This window comes from Spermophilus citellus (assembly GCF_964194105.1).
Source record: "Spermophilus citellus genome assembly, chromosome: 6".
In the NCBI taxonomy this organism is placed as follows: domain Eukaryota; kingdom Metazoa; phylum Chordata; class Mammalia; order Rodentia; family Sciuridae; genus Spermophilus; species Spermophilus citellus.
The window spans coordinates 2,356,532-2,378,185 of record NC_138187.1 but is presented as its reverse complement, the minus strand read 5'-3'; the positions used below and the strand labels follow the sequence as shown (position 1 = coordinate 2,378,185).

General features: G+C 52.4%; 1 protein-coding gene across 5 annotated transcripts in view; it reads left to right on the top strand.

Moving 5' to 3' along the window:
* ABAT (4-aminobutyrate aminotransferase) overlaps positions 1–21,654 on the top strand; it is an 84,170-nt gene that overhangs the window by 10,030 nt on the left and 52,486 nt on the right. The window contains exon 1 of one of the 5 annotated variants that reach the window (XM_081299600.1): positions 15,743–15,972. The exons of 3 other annotated variants lie outside the window; for them this stretch is intronic. The gene's annotated coding sequence lies outside the window, so the exon portion shown is untranslated. Of the gene's footprint in view, positions 1–15,742; positions 15,983–21,654 lie in introns of those variants that run through there. One more of the 5 variants, XM_081299599.1, reaches the window with a different exon arrangement.

Genomic DNA, 21,654 nt, shown 5'->3' with positions numbered 1-21,654 from the left:
AGGCTTAGTGGAGAGCAGTGGGCAGCCCCTCTGCAACTTGTCGCCTGGCTGCATGTGCAGGGAGGTCCACAGGTGAAGCTGGCCACCCGGAGAGCCATGAACAAGCTAATGAATCAAAGGTTGTGCGGGGCTCGGCTTTTAATAGGGGACCAAAGGGCCCTTGCCCTGCCGTCTGTTAAGAGCACCTCGCCTGCATTTATCATTTAACCCTCAAGAGCCCTCAAGGTAGTTCTGAACTCAGCAACATTTTATAAACAAGGAAATAGAGGCACAGAGAAGTGAAGGAGCCTACCTCCAAGGTCAAGTGTGGCAGAAGCTCTCACCTTGCTGTATTTGGATGGCCTGGGGCCAGGGCTGGAGCAGTGCCCCATGGTGGAGCACTTGCCTGGAATGGGCAAGGCTCTGGGTTCCATCCCCAGCAAAACAGAGTAAGGGAGAGAGAGAGAATCGGTCAAGGGCATCTGTCCAGAGAGGCAGCCCCCTCTGGCCTAGGACAGGTCCCCTGTCATTCAAGCCTTCTCGGTGCCCCAGCCGCGTCCCCCACCTCTCTTGAGGAAGCCACTCTCCCGTGGCCGCCTTCTCGCGTGAGTTTATCACGCTGTTGAGATTCTCAGCTCCTTCACGGTCTCCAGAACTCTGGTAAGTCCCTCGAACTCAACTGTGTCCTTCCTGGGGCCCCAGCATTGTCCTGGGACCTGGTACCAAGGGAACGTGAGGTCAGCAGTTGTTGAGTGACTGCGACTGTGTCGTCAGATCAACTTTCCGAGAAGTTCCTGAGCAGGTTTGGTGCCTATTTAGGTCCTGAATTTGCTTGGGAGGATTTGTTTTGCTCTACCTTGGCCTTTCTCTTCAATGAGCCCTTTGCTTTGGGATCCCTGTGGATTCTCACACAGTGGTAAGAAGTAATACCGAGAGATCCCAGGTGCCCTTGCTGCGGCGTATCCCAGTGACACCATCTTGCTGGCCTGGACACACTGGCATGGACGCCATCCGCCTGTCTTATTGGGATTCCTTCAGTTTTACGTGCATTCCTTTGCACTTTGGGGGGTGGGGGCTATTTGGTTTTGCTGGGGATCAGACCAGGGCCTGGTGCACATCCGGCACGTGCTCTTCTGCTGAGCTGCCTCCGCCCCCACCTGCACACTTTTGAACAACTGCCGGTCTCACAGGGGACTGGCTCACACCTGAAGGCAGCAGTCTTGGGTGACTCAGAGCCTGACTCCGAGAGGCTTGGAGGTGGTGCTGGGAGGTGGAGGCCACGGGTGGCGAGGAGGGCAGCCCTGCAGGGCCCCGTTGCCTGAGAGTGGGGGCCCTGGAGAGTGGGCTCCGGAAGAATCATCTGAAGCCTGAAGAGTGAGGAAGAGGAGGGCGTGGGAGGACAGACCGCTCAAACAGCCGCAGGGAGACGGAGAGGGGCGCAGACCATGGGCTGTGAGAGAACTTAGGGTGCCATCCAGCAGGCGTCCCGCTTACAGCTCAGTGGTTTCTGAGGCTCAGTCCTTCTCATCCCTCGTTCCAGAGTTTCGTCTTAGCCGAGCATGGCCCGAACCCTTGCTTCTGGGTTCGAATCCCAGCTGGGCTGCTTTCCAGTAGTGAACACTTAGGCAGCTCGGTCTGCGCTGGGTGCCGAGTCTGTAAGTGGGTGTGATGAGCTCATGGACCTCGTGTTCACTGTGGGGCTGAAGGTGGAGCCCAGGGGAAGCCTGCAGGACAGGCCTGGCGCTTAGAAGTTGCTCAGTGAACATCTTCTTGGTGGTCCCTCACTGTTTCTTTAAATCAAATTGGTCGGCTGTGTTTACTGAGCTTCACCTTAAGCAGCTAGATCTGTGCAGGCCAGGTGTCTCTCTCTCTCTCTCTCTCTCTCTCTCTCTCTCTCTCTCTCTCTCTCTCTTATTTTAATCTTAATGCAATTAAAAGGAAAACATTGCCATTGAGATAAATGTGTCATCTGTTATTTTCTCTTGGGAAATGAATCCCATCACCAGGAATCCAGGGCAACTTGGGGGTGCCTTCTTGTGTGTGTCGGGCAACTCCCATGACTCTGAGCCTTTGCCTCCCTGCTTGGAGGATGGGCGTGGTAAAGCAACCTCCGACGGAAGTATCGTGGCACGTAGTGAGCCCCCTCCAGAAACCCTTCCCTGGTATGAGCCTGCTCTGTGGCATCAGACAGATTGCTTGTCTTCTCTGAGCCTTGTTTTTTTTCCCCCTGTTATGTGGAAGAGTTGGGCAAGATCTCCATGAGGTTTGTAAGCAATTATGAAAGAGTTCTTGATTTGAAAATTCCAGTTGTCACAACCACTTTGCTAAAAGAGGGGCTTGCATGCCGGTGGAATGATGGCTTGGCTGTGACAGGCGCATTCTTGAGGCTGAGGTGCCCCTGGAGTACCTCAGCTGTCTGTGCTGGGCTAGGTCCAGGTGGGAGTTCATGGGCAGAGAGGAAAACAGGGAAACCCGGTAGATCCCTGCTTCCTGACACTTTGGCTCCAACTTGGGGCCCAGAGGGTTGTTACCTGGGACACTGATGTCGGTCCTTGTCTGCCCCACACCTGCATCTCTGTGAGCTTGGTTCTTTGTTCTGGTCTCCTCAAGCCTGAGATGCAGAGCCCAGGTTTATCTGGGGACGTCCTTTGGGAGCAAGAGCATCGCGCTGATGCCACGTGGCTTCAGGGGAAAGTTGCTGAGTCTCCAAGACATCGTGCCACATGAGTTGGCTTCGCGGAGAGAGAGGAGAAGTCCTCAGAAATCTCTGTTAAAAGACTGGAATGAGAAGCAGATGGCTCCTGGTGGTTGTGATAAGAAGCGGGCCCCTGGCTGTAGTTTTAATTTGCTGCAGGAAGCAAATGATGGTAAAGATTGCATTTCTCTGCCTCTGCAGAATCACCCTAGGCATCATGCTCGGTTTCTGCAGAAAAACCAGGCAGCCAGACAGACCTCGGTTCCAATCCTGACTGCCACCCTCTTGGTGCAAGAACAGGGGCACGTTTTGTTTAACCGTCTCTGAGCTTCAGTGAACTCATGGGCAAAAAAATCAGACCACCACGGCTTTTTAAAAAATATTTATTTTTAAATTGTACACAATACCTTTATTTTGTTTATTTATTTTTATGTGCTGTTGAGGATCAAACCCCCGGCCTCGTGCATGCTAGGTGAGCGCTCTACCACTGAGCCACAACCCCAGCCCAGACCACCATGGCTTTGCAAGATGTTTAAGAGCATCCATTGGTGGTGGTGTTTGGAAATCCATCTGCACAGTGAGAGTGTAGATAAAGCCTGGCCCACCAAAGGGCCCTGTGGCTTTCTTTGCCTCAGTTTTCTCATCTGCCATGTGGGAGAAATTTGTCCTGTGATGGGGAGAGGCTAAGTCTTCAAATGAAGAGCATCTACCATCTGTAGAGAGAGCAGTTATTGGTGGTAACTGTAGAGATGGGTTTGCCCCGATACCTGCCGTTCCTCAGGACTTCGCCCTAACCCCAGGGCCTGGGCAGGCAGACAGCACACAGAACCTCAGGCCTGGACACCGGGAATCTCTGAGCCATCAACTCCAAACCAAGTCCCTTCACCAGCCGCTTAAAGCCCCTCCCGTGTGCCTCTGGAGGTGATCCCCCGTCCAGCAAGAGAGCTTTCTTAGTTTTTGAGCCAAAATCTGCCTTCTGGTTACTTCTTTCCCATTTTACAGCTCATGGAAGATGGCAGCCAGAGCAGAACCAGGTCTGGCTGCGCGGCTCACGCCCATGACCCCTGGGCCCCATTTCCTCTGTAATCCAGGTTCCTTTTGCCCCCCCCCTCTGCCCAGGACTCACCAGGTGGGGCACAGGCAGGGGTCAGGAAGAGCCGGTGTGCCCATGGCCGCGGGGCGCTCACAGGGAAGGCGGCTGCCTCGGCCAGGAGCCCTCTGGAAGTTGAGGGTCTCGGCTGTCTGACTGTGGTCCTTGACTCCTGTAGATGTGGACAGGTTAACAGGGAGTGTTCCAGCAGCCAGGCACTGTAAGGGGCAGACCTAGGCAGGCCCATGTGGACAAGCCTGTCCACACCGAGAGTCGCTGTTCACATCCCTGCGGGGGACGCGCCTCGGTGGAGCCGATGCCTGTAGTCGGCCTGTGGCTCCTGTCCGCAGGGGCGAGTGCAACCCAGGAACTTGTCAACATTCACCTTGACACTCCATCTCACATCCACTGGGGGGGGGGGGGGGAGTTTGTGTGGTGTCAATCAAGCTGTCAATCAAGGAACGAGAAAATGAGGAATAAAAAACTCCAACAGAAATAAAATCTGGTGGCCTGAAGTCATGGCACTAGTGCCAGCTGGGGGTCAGGAAGAAAAGCTGTGAGGCCTCAGAGAAGCTCATTCCAGGCGGGGCCGCAGCAGGGCCCTGTCCTCATGTCACAGGGGCACTTGAAATGTTTTTTTAAATATTTTTTAGTTGTTGATGGACCTCTATTTTATTCATTATTTATATGTGGTGCTGAGGATCAAACCCAGTGCCTCACACCTGCAAGGCAAGCGCTCTACCGCTGAGCCAGCCCCGGCCCCAGGACTTGAGGTCTTCCTTGGAAGGCTGGTTCTATTCTCTTGGTGGTCAGAGGGCTGCAGTGGCTTCCATGATGGGCTTCGCTGGATTGAAGGATTGAAGGCAGAGAACCCAGGAGGCTCCTGCAGCCACCCAGGGGGAGGCTTGGGTCCAGGTGGAGACAGGAAGAGAAAGTGACTTGAAAACTTTCTCTGGACAGAGAGAACCCGGACGCTGCTGGACAGAGTCCAGGAGAGTGCGGGCAGGTGCTTCCCGTGTCCCGTGCCAGCGCTGGGTGTGGGAACCTGCATTCCTTTCCTGGTGTGTGAATCGTCAATTGCAGAAGATGAAGGTTGGTAGATTGGAGATGGTGATAAGCACCTCTCTGGCATGGTTGCCAACCACAGATCGGAAATATTCAGAAAAACAAACTTCATCTGAACACGTCCAGACTTTCTTCTTGTTCCTTTTCCTTAAACTTTATCATAGAACAGCTGTTTACATAGCTTCATTGCGTTAGGTATTAAAAGTAATCTAGAGATGACTTAAAGTACATGGGAGAACTGGACACAGGGGGCCAGGCCTGGGATCCCAGCTGTGGGGGAGGCCGAGGCAGGAGGAGTACAGTTCAAGGTTAGCCTGGGAAAATTACTGAGGCTCTGTCTCAAAATAGAATAAAAAGGACTGGGGGTGTAGCTCAGTGGTAGAGGTAGTGATACTGGGTTCCATCCACAGTACCAATAAATAAATAGGATGATGCATGTAGGTTATATGCAAATACTGTGCCATTTCTTATAAGGGGCTGAGCATCCATGGATCTTGGTGGCTGAGGGGGGTCCTGGGACAAGCCCCCATGAATACTGAGGGACAGCTGTGCAGTCATTCCCTGGGGTTGCTGTAACAAATCGCCACAAGCTGGGTTCCTCAAAACAACAGGAATACATTGTCTTATACTTATGGAGACCAGAGATTCGAGGTCTAGGTGTCCACAGGGCCCTGCGCTCCCTGAGGGCCGGAGGCTTCCAGGCTCGTCGGCTGCCAGAGGAAGAATCGAGAACCCCTGAGCTCACGGTTCCTATCCAGCAACTGCTTTCTCACCCCTGTCCCATGGCTCCTGGAGGCCACCCCGTCAAGCTCCCTGCAGACAGGAGGAGATGGACCAGAGACCAGCAAGGGCTGACAGACAGGTGGGCAAAATGGGGCAGTGTCCCTCCAGGTGTCATCCCCTTAGACCCACGGATAAAGGACGTGTGATCCCCATTTCAAGGACCCTGAGGTTGAGAGAGGTCAGGCCACCTGCCAGAGGGACAGGAGGTGGCGGGACGCGCCCGTGTTTCAGCGGCGGCACCGCCCTCGGTGCAGAGCCCTCCCATGCGAGGCTCCTGGCGAGAAATCTCCCTCCCTGGCATGAACTCGGCACCTCGCGGCAATCCGTCACCCTCTCTCGCCCCAGGGGCTCAAGGGCAGCCTGGATTGGGGTCACACCTTTATCCGTGGGGTTTGTCGTGCAGTTAGGGCCACTTCCACCTGGGGCTGTGGCCCATGGGCGGCTCGAGTGGGCGGAACGTCCACGGTGGCTTCTCTCTGTGCACGGGTCTCCTGCTCCCGGCTCTCCGTGTGGCTCGGACTTCTCCTGGCTCAGCAGTCTCAGAGCAGTTCCCTTCTCATGGAGGCTAGCCTCCAAGGGCAGGAAGGGGCAGTGCTGACCCTGGTAAGAGCGGTGCCAGGAGCTGGCCCAGCACTGCTTCTGCCACGTGGTGGTGGCGTCCTGACTAGTCACACATGACAGTAAATGCATTTCAACGCCTCACACGAAAGTGGAGTGTAACTTCTCATCCTTCTGGTTGCACATGATGCGGAATCACACCTCACACGTAGTCATGTCCGATCCATTCCACTGTCCTTCCACCCCCAGACACCCTCCCCTCCCTTCATGCCCCTCTGTCTGATCCAAAGTACCTCTCTTCTTCCCTAACCTCCACTCCCTTATTGGGGATTAGCATCCTCAGATCAGAGAAAGCAGTCAGCCTGCTCTTGGGGATTGGCTTACTTCACTTTGCATGATGTTTTCCAGCTCCTCCGTTTACCGGCAAATTCTATAATTTCATTCTTCTTTAAGGCTGAGTAATAGTCCATTGTGTATATGTAGCACATTTTCTTTATCCATTCATCTGTTGAAAGGTACCTAGGTTGGTTCTGTAGTTTACTATTGTGAATTGAGCTGCTATAAACATTGATGTGACTGTGTCACTGTAATATGCTTTGGGTATAAACTGAGGAGTGGGATAGCTGGGTCAAATGGTGGTTCCATTCCCAGTTTTCTGAGGAATCTCCATACTGCTTCCCATAGTGGTTGCACCAATTTGCAGCAATGTATGAGTGTGCCTTTTTCCCACATCCTCACCAACATTTATTGTTGCTTGTATTCTTGATAATTGCCATTCTGACTGCAGTGAGATGGAATTTCAGTGTAGTTCTGATTTGCATTTCTCTAATTGCTAGAGACATTGAACATTTTTTCATCTATTTGTTGATCCACATTGGTTTTTTACAACAGCTGTTTTGATATAATTCACCTGCTACATAGTTTGCCTGCTTAAAGTGTACACTCAGTGATTTAATTGTTGTTGTCTCAGCCACTTTAAGTGTACAATTCAGTGGCTTCGGTTGCCGTCACACTGTTGTGCAACGATTACCACTGTTTTCAAAACTTCTAAAAAGAAACTCTGCAACCATTGAAAAATAACTCCCTTTCCCTCTCCCCATGTTTGTTCACTTTCTGTTGCTATGACCCAATACCTGAGATAAACAACTTAAAGGAGGAAAGATTCATTTTGGCTCACAGTTTCAAAGGTTGGCAAAGATGGAATTCCAGTGTGACTCTGGACAGGTGTCTTTGCTGCTCTGTGCCTCAGTTTACCCTTTTGTAAAATTAAAATATAATAGTGTATCATGCCACATCTCTCAGTGATCAAAATACAGTAGTCCTCTGCTTTTCTGCAGGGGATACATCCTAACACCCCCAGGGATGCCTGAGACAGCAGGTGATATCAGACCCTGGAGGTACTGCAAATTCTCCTGATGCCTGGCAGCCTGCCCACACAGTCCTGGGGTTCATCTGTCTTCCGTGGTTTATGCCTGGTGACTCCTTGGCTCCGATACTCTTGCACCTGGGGCCATTATTAAGTAAAAGTAGGGGTTCCTTGAACACAAGCACTGTGGCACTGTGACACTGTGACAGTCCCTCTGATTGCTGAGGCCGCTACAGAGAGGCCGATGGGTGGTTGACATGCGCAGCTGCTCCCAGGGATGATTTGAATCTGAGCAGGACAGAGCGGGACCCTGCGAGGCTCCACCCTGACTCTCCGCACACTGTGACCTGGTGATTTCTGGAACTTTGCACCCATCGTTTCAGACCCTGGTCGACCTCAGGTAACTGAAATGGTGGAAAGAGAAGCTGCAGCTTCGCGGGGACTGCGGCAGGTGGGTCGATGCCGCCCTGAGCCCGCAGGTCTCTGGGGATGGGGGAGACATGAGTCAAACAAGACCCATGTTAAGGTGGGAAGGGGGAAGGGCCAGGGAGGGCAGGGTGCCCGGAACTGGACAGCACAGACCGGAGGAGGAGGGCGGGGGATCCACCTGGGTCTCGAGCTTTGGGATTGGAGAGACAGCCTCAGGGGGTGCGGGGAGAAGAGGAGAGCGGGGTGGAGGACAAGCAGGCCTGCCGGGCTTCCTGGAGGCTGTTTGGCCTCTCCCCTGGAATGGGGACCATTGGAGGACTTTGACCAGGGGAGGACTGAGGAGATCTGAACCTTTGCAAACAGTGCCTCGGGCTCTGTGTGGGTGGGACACAGACTGAGCAGGTTGCTGGCGAGGGGCCTGGTGGAGGGGTGCTGGTGGGGTGGAGAAGGGGAGCGATCTGGATCTGTCTGTCAGGTGTACCTGGGGAATAGGCGTGATGCAGAGAGGGCTCTGGAGGGTGGAGCAGCGTTCAGGTGGAGTTGGAGAACAACTCTGCAGTCACAGTGTCACTTTTTACGGGTACCTTCTATTTATAGAAAACAATGCTAGCTTTCTAGACAGAATGGTGATGGGAAGGCTGCCACCTGCTGCATTGCTGTTAAAAACACAAGAGAACTTTTTTTCTTTTGGGGTGCTGGGGATGGAACTCAGCGCACTGGGCCACCTCCCCTGCCCTAGAAAGCAAGATCGTTTCAAGGACAAGTCTGATAAATGGTGGTAAACACGGGGGAAAAATTAGCATGGGCTTTGGATAAATGCTCTTTGAATGCTGATGTGTCAGGGAAAAAAAGAGCCGAAAGGGACCCTGCCAAACTGGGTCTGGAGATTTCTCTGAACTTGAACTTGGTTGTCAGGAAGTAGGACAGACCTGTGGCTTGAAGGCTCCGAATGCCTGGAGCAGGGGCGGGCAGACTTTTCCTGTAAATGATATGTTCGGCCTGGGGTGGGGGGGTCACACGGTTTCTCTCCCAGCTACAAGAGCACTCTGGGTGTAGCCGGGTTACAATAAAACTTTATTAACAAAATCGGGCCCATAGCCCTGGTTTTCAGACCCCGGTCTAGAGTCGGATCCCAGGGCAGCCTAGCCCCCAGATATCCTTGTTCCTGGCCTTCAAGGAATTCCAAGCTCAATTCTGAGCTTCCCTGGCTTCCACTGTCCTGGGATTGGTTTCCCCGTGAAACAAATGCGCTGAACTCCCGGATTTGGCGACCTACTTCCCGCTCTAAGCATTTCCACCTGGGGACTGGAAGACAATTTGACCTGGTTCAATGCCAGAAAACTAACGTCCTTTTTATAGTGCATTTGGAGGTTCGTCTCCGCTTTCCACACCTTCAGGATCCAAACGGAACACAGATCAATTTTCAGGTACCTCTGGGGCTCTCTGTCAAAGCCACGTTGAGTTATTCGGTAGCTGTTGTCCCATAATTAAATGTCTAGACACATTCGCTGCCGTCCCCTGACGTTCCCCTCATGCCCTGTTAAGGTTTCTCTCTGGATTATTTGAGAACGGTCAGGAGGCTCCCTCTCCCCCAAACGTGGGGTAAAATCAATCACACAGATCATTCACAAAGAATCCGAAACTGCAAGAACATAGGGGAACAAACAGCCTCGTGTCCAAGACAAAACACGGTCAAACAGAAAGCCCACTTCTTTCCAGACTTCCTTCATCAGGTATCGGTTTATGATCTTGTTTTCGCACCTCTGCAAAATTACAGCCAGGCTGCGTAGGAAATTTTATGTGATTTTTTTTCCTTCTCTCATTACATTGATTCAGAAATCATTTGCCTGTCTTTTACTTAGTTTCCAGTAAATTCCAGTATGATCAAGTCTTTGTTCTACCCCAACCGTCCTCTGCTGTTGGTGTTCACGTTGGTTTTGGTTGTGCGCTCTTCTAACTGACACCACGCTCGACATCTCTCAACAGAACTGTTCCCTCATTCAGGTTTATTTGCATTAGCTCAATTTCTACAGTTGGGATTCTTTGACATTAAAAATTTTAATATCTCATTCTCCCTGTGGCCCCATGGTTTTCGGGTAGCCCCCAGGAGTGTCTATCTGGACAGAGAGCTGGGGGTGACGCTCTGACCCTCGGCCCTGAGGCCAGAGGTACAGAGGCTCCACTCTCAGGGAGTTGGCTGGTTGGTTGGTCTGTGGGCGCCACACCTGACGCACCCTGGGTTTTACAAAGGATTAAGTGAGGGGGCACATTTCATGGTCCCTTTGCAGTGAGTGACGCCGTGGAGTGAGTGTGACTCAGTATGCCAGCCACTTGCCCACGTCTCGGTCCCGCCTGTGTGCCCTTGAGTATCATGGCGCACAGTAGGCTCTTAGGATAGACGCTTCATATATTTGTAACTTTTTTTCTGAGCCCTCATCGCCCCCACCTGTAAAATGGGAATGAAAGAATTTATTCCACAAATATTGCATGTCCTGCCATGTGCCCTCGGGGACCTCGTATCCCTGCATGGCTCTGCTGAGCCATCACCAATGACCACGGTGGCCAGGAGGAGGGGTGGGACTGAGGAGACCAGCAGATGGATTGGAGACACCTCAGAGGCAAATTTGAGTTCCACTTCTAGTGGTCCTGGTTCAGTCGCAGAAGTCAGGGCTGACCGCCCCGGCGTTTCACAAGGGCGTTTCTAAACGTGGCCACACTGTGAGACCAGGGGAGCTGGCGGGACCCAACCCTGCGTGACCTCACCAGCACTCCAGGATGATGCCCACCCCAGGTTCACATTTCGCCCAGGCTCTGGACTAGCCCAGAATCACCCCAGAACCAGGACCCGTCATAAAGTTACTACCGCCATGCCCGTCTCCACAGGGACATTGCCTGACTCACGTGTCTTAGTGAAAATGAGGGTGGGGCTTGGCTGGGGGAGAGAGCCTCCCACGACCCTCCAGTCCAGGACAGAAAGAACCCAGCAGCTCTGTGTTCCCAGGGGACCTGCCCCGAGGGAGTCGGAACTGAACCTGATCTCAGTCCCATGGAGACAGAAGAAGAGCGTGGGTGGCACGGATCACCTGGCGGGTTCCCTAGGTCTCTGCAGGTGAGAAGTTCAGGTCGGTCACATGCCTTCGATCTTTTAAATGATCTGACCTATTGATTCATCAGATTGTTTAAAATTAAGTGCTACAGGGCAAGTGCTTTTCTCTGGAGTTTCATGTTTCTGGCAAGAAAGTTTCATGTTTCTGGCAAGATGTACAGAGCATTCTAGAACATTTATTATTAGTCAGCAGCGACATGAGATCAGGGCTTTCAGTTAACCTTGGTTTGAACTGCAGCTCCTCAGATGGGCTCCAAGATGGTGGATGTATTCCTCCACTACATGAGCTCTTTTCTCCTCTGTAGCTTGTGAGAGCCCCTATGCCACAGGGCAGGAGAAGAGGTACCAGGGGATCAGCCAGTGCTGGTCACTAGCTAAGGGTTCACCTCCTTCCAGATATGTCCCAGCCCTCCCACCTAGGCTACATTCTCCAGTGAGCCACACATGGCCGCAGTACCCAAGATGTGGGTAGGCTGAATTCAGATGTGCTAGAAGCATAAAATACACACCTGATTTTGGAGACTTAATTTGCCAAAAATCACATAAAAATTTCATCAAGTGGTTTTTATATTGATTACATGTTGAAATGATATGTTAGACCTAGATTAAAAAGGATATACAACATTTACATCAGTTATCATATATAGTATATGTTATGCATTATATATATTTTATGTTATATGTTATACATTATACATAAAATTATATACATCACACACAAAATATACATTAAATGGAATATATAACACTATACACAGGTTAAATGGGGTGCTATACATATTATATATTATACATTACATATAATGTTTTTTATATATTACACATATCAGTTAAATAGATCATACATTATACATAGGGTATACATTATATGTAGGTTACTTAGATTGTACAACATTAATTCCATCTGTTTCTTTTCAATATGACCTAGAAAGCCTAAACTAGCACATATAACTCACATATATCCGTCTTTACAAGAGCATTGGTCCAAAGGCATGATTTAAGAAGCAGAGATGAGGTGGGCACAGTGGCACATTGCCTGTAACCCCAGTGACCCAGGAGGCTGAGGCAGGAGGATTGCGAGTTGGAGGTCAGCTTCAGCAATTTAGCAAGGTCCTAAGCAATTTAGTGAGACTCTGTCTCAAAATGAAAAATAAAAATGGGCTGGGGTGTGGCTCAGTGGTAGAGCACCCCGGGGTTCAATCCCCAGTGCCAAAAGAAGGAGGAGGAGGAAGTGAGGAGGAGGAGGAGGAAGTGAGGAGGAGGAGGAGGCAGTGGAAGGGCATGAACTTTGCAGTCAGAACGCCCCGGCCTGCCCTGGGAGCAGCACTCTGGGGAAGTTGGCAGGGTGTCACCTACCCTGGGCGGGCCTCTGCCAACATCTGTGAAGTGGGAGCGAGGCCACACAAAGGCATCGATTGGGACCTCGATCAGGCTTAGCGCAGCCCTGGGCGCACAGTGGGTGCTGCAGCACAGACAGAGGCCGTGGCCTGCTGTGCGTGTGCTGGGATTGCTCGTGTGCAGAATGGGCTAAGGACGTTCCGGGGTGAATGCAGTGACTCTCCTTTGTCCAGCAAGCTGGGCTGCGGTGTGCCCTTTTCACCTCCCCCCTGCGGTCCCTCAGAGCCGCTCGGGAGGCTGGGCAGCTCCGCGTGGAGATGAGGAAGCTGAGGCTTAGGAGCACTTCCAGGTCTGAGCAGGAACTAGCCCAGGCCTTCTTCTGCCAACCTCCCCGGACTCTTTCAGAACTTTCCAAGCCTCCAAGGTGCATTTCTGTGTTTCCTTCGCCCTCCAATTAAATAGCTCCCGTAGCGGTCCCCAGAACAGGCGAGAAAAGCAGCCGCAGTACAGCCCAGCAGCTGGCGAGGCTGACTCTCCTGCTGGTGCCGTGCTGTTGTTACCTAGGGTGACCTGCGGGCAGAGATGCCACTCCTGTGCCCACTCTTGTTTTCCAACCAGGTGGAAAGTCATCTCAACACCTGTGACATGTTTCCTGGACAAATCAGTACCCACTTCTACCTCAAACCAATGTAGTGACCAAGAATAAGGAGCTGCCTGGCGGGGGGGGGGGGGCACCCCACACCTGCTCATTTACAATTCGTTTTAACTTAGTATATGAAGCACTTTCCCACAGCAGCACATAGAGCACCCCCCTCACTCTTTTTACTGGATGCATGCTATTTTATATCACGGGTGTGCCAAAATTTATTAAGACAGTTTCCACAGATGGACACTTAGGTTCTTTTCAGTTTATGTCAATGAGACAAATTCCTGCAAGTAGATTTATGCTGGAGAAAATGGTCTGTGTTTTTAAAATGTTATAGATTTAGATAAATTGCTCCCTGAAATATTTGCAGAAACTGCCTTCCCACCAGCAGCGTGTGAAAAGCCCCACACGATCTGCGTGGCCTGATACTTCATGATAATAAGGCAGTGTGGAGAACGCAGAGAGGGAGCGAGAGGGCAGCTGGGAGGCCAGTCAGGAGGTGGGCAGCTAAGAGCAGGGACAAGAGAAAGAGCAGCGGAGTCGGAGCCCAGGGTTCCTGTGGAAGTCCATGCCCAGGGCATGGGGGTGAGTGGAGGGGTGAGGAACCAAGGGTCCCTCGAGGCTCTGGCTTGCACACAGTGGTTGTTCACTGAGATGCCGCACACAGCAAGGGAACGGGTGTTGTAAGGGAAAGGCCATGCTGTGGCTGAGGCTGCGCTGAGCTTGGTGTGCAGGGTCTCCTGTTGGGGCATGGTGAACCACTGTGGAAACCAGGAGTGTGCCTGAGGTCTTGCAGAGATGGGTGAGTTGTTGGAGAGATGGATGGATGATAGAAGAGGGGTGGATGGGTGGAAGAGAAGGTGAATGGATGGAAGGATGAATGGATGGAAGGATGGATGGATGGATGGACGGGAGGGTGGAAGAGAAGATGAATGATGGATGGATGGAAGAGAAGATGGATAGATGGATGGGCACATAGATGAGAAGATGAATCCAAGAGGGTATGGATGGATAGAAGAAAATATGGATGAATGGATGGATGGATGGATGGATGGATGGATGGACAGAAAGATGGACAGGTGGATGGGAGAAGAGAAGGATAGATGTATAAGTAGACAGAAACCTAGATTTTACTCTGTTTAGATTGAGCCATATGAAATTGCTATTTTTCTTTAATATCTATTTTTTAGTTGTAGTTGGGCACAATACCTTTATTTATTTTTACGTGGTGCTGAGGATCACACTCAGGGCCTTGCACTTGCTAGGCAAGTGCTCTACCGCTGAGCCACAACCCCAGCCCCTGAAATTGCTATTTTTGTTGTTCAAAAATGATCAGATCTTGGGATTGAGGCTGTGGCTCAGTGGTAGAGCGCTTACCTAGCATGTGTGAGGCCCTGGGTTCAATCCTCAGCACCACATAAAAAATGAATAAAATAAAGGTATGTAGTCCACCTACAACTATAAAATTTTTTTTAAATGATCAAATCTTTGTTTTATATAGGCCAAAGTATTTTAGAGCAAGGGTGCTGATGTCTGCAGTTTATTTTGAAATGCATCGAAAAATAGGATTGAGAATGGATGGAGGGTAGTCAAGTGGTGAAGCAAGGCCGGGAATGTTGATGGTGGAAGTGGTGTGTTGGGCTTGTGGGTGTTCACGGTGAGATTCTTTCAACTCTCCCATACAATGGAAATTTCCATGACATATTCCTGGGAAATGTTTCCCAATGGTGATTATTGGCAGTTTCATGTAGTTCCACCCAATATTTATTTCTCATTTGCCAAGAGTTCCTCCGGGTTCCCAATCGGTGACATCAACAGACCTGCCTTGCTACCATCTCCTTTGGCCTATTCTCCCCCGATTTGGAGGGCAGGGGTCCGCCTTTCTCCCTCCCAGAAATCAGGTGGAATGGCCCTAATGTGCTGATCACTGCGCCGAGTACCCGGTGTCTGGCTGGTAATAATTACAGATTTCCTCTGCGATCTGATCCCACTGGTTGCCGGGGCAACGGCGTAATAGCTCAACTGAAGGGCTGTCACGGTGATTTAGAACCAACACGTCTCCTGCAGCCTACAGTCTGGGTGCCCCCACCCCTTGCCGTTGTCATGGTAACTGGTGAGCTGCACATGACCGAGAGCTGTGTGTCACCCTCCTTCCCCCTCCCTGTCCCGTGATCACCCCCACTTCCTCCTCGTCGACCCCAGCGAAGGCTGTGGGGGATAGTGATTGATCCCCAGGTTACCCCAAGTCCCCGGGAGGGGCTCGGAGGACCCTAAAGCCAGAACAGCCCCTCCCCGCGGGGTCTTGGAAGTGGCTTGGCACCCCTCCTGGCTCAGCCCCTTTCTGCTGAGCCTGGCTCTGCTGAGCAGCCCACACGGGCGTCCTGGGGGAGCCATTTAGGAGTCTAGGAGGAGGCCTGGGAGGGGAAGGGGTGGGGACGGCTGGTTTCTGAAGGTCTGAGAAGATGCCACTCATCTTTCTGGCTTAAACCAACGGGGCTTAAAACATCTTTAAAAAAACTGTGTTCCGTTTTCCCTGTTTATCTCTCCCTTCCTGTCCCTGGTTCCCCTTGTCTCTTGTGACTCTTTCCCCTCCGTTTCTGTACGAGAGCCCTCTCTCTCCAAACCCTCTGCAGTCCCTGGCTCTTCCCTCCTCCTCCTCCTCCACCTTCGTCCTCTCCCTGAGCACTCGTTGGATCCCAAAACTGCTTGCTTCCCAAGGGCCCTCTTCTCCCTCCTGAACCTGACCCCATGTTCTGGCGACTGCCTGGAGGTCCGGAGCACCCTCCCACCGTGGGAGCTGGTACCCGGCAGCAGCTCTGAGGATGAGCCCAGTGAGCCGCGTGTCTGGGGCTCTGCAGCATGACATAGAGGGAGTGCTTTAAGCAGAACAGGCTGCAGGACCCTGACTGCCAGGCACGTGAGTGCAGGTGTGTGTGCTGGTATGTGGAGGTGTCTCAATGCAGTGCTGGGGTGTGCAAGTCCGTGTGTGTGTGCCCACGTGCATGTATGTGTGCAGACACACCTATGTGAGGCTTTCTGTGTGAAGGACACACAGACATACATGACAGATTTTTCAAGGATGTTCTCTTGAGCCTCTTTGAACCAGCAACCAAATAAAGATAGATACAAAGATGATAAGTAAGCAATTTGCTTTCCCCCAGAGGCTTGCAGAAAAGTCTGCGTGCATCTGGTCCCCGGAAATGCAACAAGGGTCGCCTTGAAAAGCATCTTGACTCAAGCCCCAAAATAAATCCCTCCCTCCCGTTCTCGGGGCTGAAACAGCACTCGCATCCCTTTCTCCTTGAAGCCGAGCGAGCGAGGCCGGCAGATCGGGAGGCGCTGTCAGCGGGCATCTCGCCTCCTTCCCTCCACCAGACGGAAGCAGTTTGCAGGGAGAATCTCAATTGACAACCTGCAGGACTCACGCCCAGAGGGGTGGGAGGAAGGAGTGCGGCTCCCCTCGCATCTTGTGGACAAGATTCAAAAGTTCATTTTGGAATTTTACGTGGGAGCAGTCCGTGTCCCAAGAGGCAGCAGAGGAAAGAAATTTTACAAACAGAATCTCATGGGCAGCGCAAGGTGCGGGAATCCTGGAGGCTTGCCTTCAAGATCCCGCGGTCGCTCTGTACGAGGTGGCCGCCAGGTCACCCAGAAGGGAATCCTTTGTGTGTGGCCTGTCCCCGGGCCCTCAGAAGACTTGGAAGCCATTGCTCTGGGTGAATACTGATGGTGGCCTGGGCACCGGGGAGGGAGGAGAGAGCCAGACCCAAGCGCCAACCTCAGGAAGTTTCTGCTCCCAGTGGAGACAGCCCCGATCCCAGGGGGGCCACACGGAGGCACGGCTGTCTCCTCCCAGGGCCGTCTTCCTCCCCTGCCCTGGCCTCTGGCTGCCGTGGCCACTCTTGCCCACCTGCCACGGCCCTAACTACCTTTCCACTTCCTCTCTGTGGCTCCCAGGAGAGCTTTACCCTCCACCAAGTACCCCCAGTACTGTCCACCGTCCTCCTGGGCCCTCCACAGTGACCTCTGGCTCCTGTGTCCGCAGCCTCCTTTCCCACATTTGCTCATGAGCTTCCGTTGATTTGCGGGGAATTAAATTAAAACATTAAGACTGACGCATGCTGAGTCGGTGCCCTGGGCTCTTCACACGTTCACGTCCCAGAAGACAAAATGGCTGGAAAGGGTTCTGGCTTAAAAGAGATTCAAGGGCCACAGACCCAAGCCCAGCGTGGGATCCTGGGCAAGGCCTGAATCAGGGGAACAAAGGACACGGGTGCTTTATCAGTGACACATTTCTTGAGAGTGAAATGCTTTGTGTCTCAGATGGCTCCTGCTGAGGTGGCACAGGGAAGTGTCCTCGCTCTTGGGGGAACCAGCCAAAGGCTGGAGGGGTGAATATCACAGTGGCCGTGACTAGCTCTCAAATGGCCCATGGATAGCCAGAGTGGTGTGGACATGGCCAGGCACGAACCCTTGGTGTTTGGGGATGTCCAGTTCCTGTTGAGTGCACTTGTGACTTTTCTGAAGGCTCAAAACTTGCTGCGCTTCCCAGCTTTATCCACAGATGATCTCAATCCCCAGAGCAGCCGGGGTGGGGCCCACCGTACCCATGTTCCAGGTGGGCAAACAGAGGCAGGGCCAGATTCAAGCCCAAGGCAAGACCGCATTATTAAGAGACACTTCCCTGATTATTGGGAAGTGACCCCAGGTAGCTCAGCAGTCCTGTACCTGTCCAAGAAGCACCTGGGGTCTGAATTTAGAGCTTTGCCACATGGTAGAGGGTGAGGGCGCTGGATCTGCTGCCAGCTGGGGTTCGTAGCCCGACTAGCGAACTTAACAGCTGTGTGAGGTTGGGCAGGTCACTTGACTTCTCTGGCCTTTCTTCCTGCTTTCTTTCTTTCTCTCTCTCTTTCTCTCTTTCTTTCTTTCTTTCAAGAGTCGATAATCCCTACATCTACTTTGGAGAGTTGGTGTGAGTTTTTAAGGGCATTCTGTGTGATACTTAGAGCAGGGTGTGGTCCTCAGTACGTCATGGGTAAGTGCTCACTGACCCATGGCTGCTGTCGTTGCTGTCACTCCTATAGTAACTGCTGTCATTGGAACCCTAGTCCCCCCCCCCTTGGACAAACCTGGAGGGGCCTCCTCTGTCCCCAGGGCTCCCTGGGTCTGCAGCCTGTGGACAGTCTGGGTCCCACACTCAGAAGCCTGTGCTTGGAATATTGCTCTGCTGTCACCAGCTTGATGTTCTCAGTCACTTGTTTGGTGAGGGGCCTGGAATATCTGTTTTGCATGGGTCCCACCAATCACTCAGCCAGTCCTGTGTCACCTCCTTATGCGGCCCCGTTGATGGCAGCAGTCAGGCTGTGCCACCTGTCCCTGCAGCCCACAGGTCAGACTATGTGACATCAGCCACACACCAGCCCTGGCCTGAGCCTCAGCGCACAGGGTTCAGGACAGCGGCCACCTGTGTCCAGGCCGGCTATGGCGCACTTGAGGTGGGGCTGATCCCAACTGAGATGCCCGTGTCATTTTGAAGACTCAGTATTTAAAAAACATAAAATACCCTCTTGTTAGTACTGATGGGGATGGTGTTGGATTGTTGTATTTTGGGAACCTCAGGGTAAATCAGATGCACTGTGAGAACGGCACAGGCCGTGGGGACCAGAAGATGGGAAGCTTCCTCCGAGACGTGCATCGGACACCTGCGCTGCATTTCTGGTGGGCAGCCCCGCCGCAGACCAGTGTCCCTGTGACTTGGTCCTGGCTCCGACCTGAACCAGACAGCAGGTGACTCGCTGCAGCCCTGGCGCTCAGGCCTGACCGAGTCCCCCAGTCAGCAGGCTCTGTCTCCCGGGTGCTTGCTGTCCTCTCCCTCTCCTTCCTGAGAGCCCCCGAAGGCCTGAGGACGTTCACAGGCAGCGGGCGACAGGAGGAACTCTGAAGTGGGAATCGGGAGGACTAACTGGGGGATCCAGTTAAAATCCCAGATCACCCTTGGCCCTGCTCCACTCTCGGTGCCGAGAGGCGCGGCCCTCAGGGCCTCACAGTCCAGGGCTTGAAGCCGACGTTGGCACTGACAAGCTCAGGGACATGGGACAGTCACTGCCCTCTCTGGACTCCAGCCCCATCTGTGCGGTAGAGTGGACAGCATCTGGTGTGTCACACCATTGCAAGGACAGGCTCAGCTGAAGCAGACGGAGTGCCAGCCCAGCAACCGGCACATGGGGGCTGTGCCCCTGATCCCTGTGTTGGAGACGGGATCCATGTTGTCGAGGAGGACAAACTCGGACTGTGGGGAGGAAGGACCCTTGCTCCTCGTGTCCGTAGACCACGTGCAGAGAGGCAGACACGCAGCACGTCCGCGGCCTTACCAAGAACCCGCAGGGCGCCGGCCTGAAGAGCAGGCTCAGAACCGCCAGACAGCTTCCCAGTGGCGAGCTCCGTGGCCACGAGAATGCAGGTGGGTCCATCACGGGACCCCACGGTGTCCTGAGCACCGCTGTGCCACGCCCCATTCTGGCCCTGGGAATGTGCCCCTCCAGGTGTGCGCTTTTCAGAACCACCTCCCAGGGCTCCTGGGCCAGCCTCTGTCTCTGAGTGGCCAGTTCCTAAATGGTGGCCTCCTGGGGTCTCCGTTTGGGCACAGAGGTTAGAAGCCTCGTCCTCGGCCTCCGTCCAGGGCAGCACTGCCCTCCGAGTTCCCACCTCCATGATGGAGACTCCACTGAACCGAGGGCCTCTGTTTGGTGGATCCGCGTACACACAGACTCAGGGGCTGGAGCAGGCTCAGGTGATCGTGTGTCATTCCCCCTCTTTGGCATTTCAGCTCCTCGGAGCTGCGAGGCACAACCCAGATGCGTTGTCTGCAGACGCCCTTGGCTCTTGGTTCTGTGACCCAGGTGTCCACACATTCAAGAAGCCATCCTGCGACTGGGCAGGAAGGAGGGTGGCCGAAGTCCTGACCAGCAGCAGAGGGGTGGTCCTGGTCTTCCCCCAAGGAGCCAGAAAGGAAAGGACTCCTGCCGCGGTGGCCACAGAACCCAGGCTGTCACAGTGGGGCCCGCGCTGGGGACGCTCAGTCCTCTGGAGCACAGCAGATGTGATGACCTCCACTGGGCATGACACACGCTGGGACTGTGCAGAGGGACCGGTCACTGTGTCTTCTTATGCTGACAACCCTCGTCAGGCTGTGCAATGATCTCACGTGTTTGCCTGTCTGTGTTCTGGCTCTTGTGCCGGGAGGGAAGGAAGAGATCCCCTGTGTGGTCCCACCTCCCTGCCACCGGGGCCCTCAGGTGGTGAGGAGATACCAGTGCCTCACAGGGGAGGGAGGGAGGAAGAGGGCTCTGAGGACAAAGGGAGAAGCAGAGAGGTGACCACGGTAAACTGTGAGATTGTGTGTATGAACACGGAGACCCCAGCCACGGTAACTGCTGAGACTTGGTGGTGAGCGTAGCCAAGTTCATTCAGCTCACCTGTATCTGAAAACTTTCATAACAACAAAAAGTGATCAGTTACTTGAGAAATTCAGAAGAGTGGCCTCTGACTCTGAACCCAGGGCCAAGAAGGCTTCTCGGAGGACATAACTTGAGGCACCATGAAGAGGTGCAGGCAGTTCAGGGAATGTCGGCAGGAGGCGAGGCAGAAAGGACGCACGGACAAGAGGACACCCCTCAGGAGGCACAGCCAGGAAGGTGGAGGGTGCTGCGTGTCCAGCCAACACCTGGGCTCTAGCCTTGGGTAGCTGGGAGCCTGGGAATGTGCAAGCACAGGCATCAGTGAACCGCCATCTTTCCTGCCCCTAACCCTCCAGTGTATACACGTCGTCACATGCCAACACCCATCAAGAGCTTTCCGAGAACCATGATCTCACTAAAGGACAAAATAAGGCACCCACAATCCACCACAAACCACTTGATGTAGATGTCCTCTCAGAGGATTTAAAATAGCTGACGTAAGAACACTCAGTGGACTGCAAGAAAACAGAAATAATCCAATACTTTATCAGAGAGATTTAACAGAAACATTGATGTAATTTTTAAAAACCTTTGAGTTGAAAAGCAACTAATGAAATGGAAATCATTATAGAAGGCATTAGTGGCAGAATAGACCAGAAGAATCAGTGACCTTGAAAGTTGGCTATTTGGAAATTTAGTTGGAGGAGAAAAATGTAAAAATACTGAAGAGAAATAAAGCTTATGGTAATTTGGCATAGCATTAAATGAGTAAATGTTCATGTACTGGGATTCAAAAGGGACTTAAGAATGCCAAAGGGGTAGAAAGCTTCCCAAATCCAGAGAAAGTTACAATATTCAGGTACAGAAAGGTCAAAGGTGACTAGTCAGATTCAATTCAATGAAGTCTACCCCAAGACATATCATAATCAAGCTCAAACATGAATTCTACTTAGAAATAATGAGATGAACTTCCTGTATATCTTTTTGAAAATATATCCCCAAGAGAAAAATCACGTAAAACAACTTGTAATTAAACTTTATTTAATGCCAGATGAGAAATAAGTGTTTTTAAAACTGTATTTTTAATATAATAATTATTTGCTTTGCATGTGCAGACCAGCAGCTTCTAATATTGTACCAGT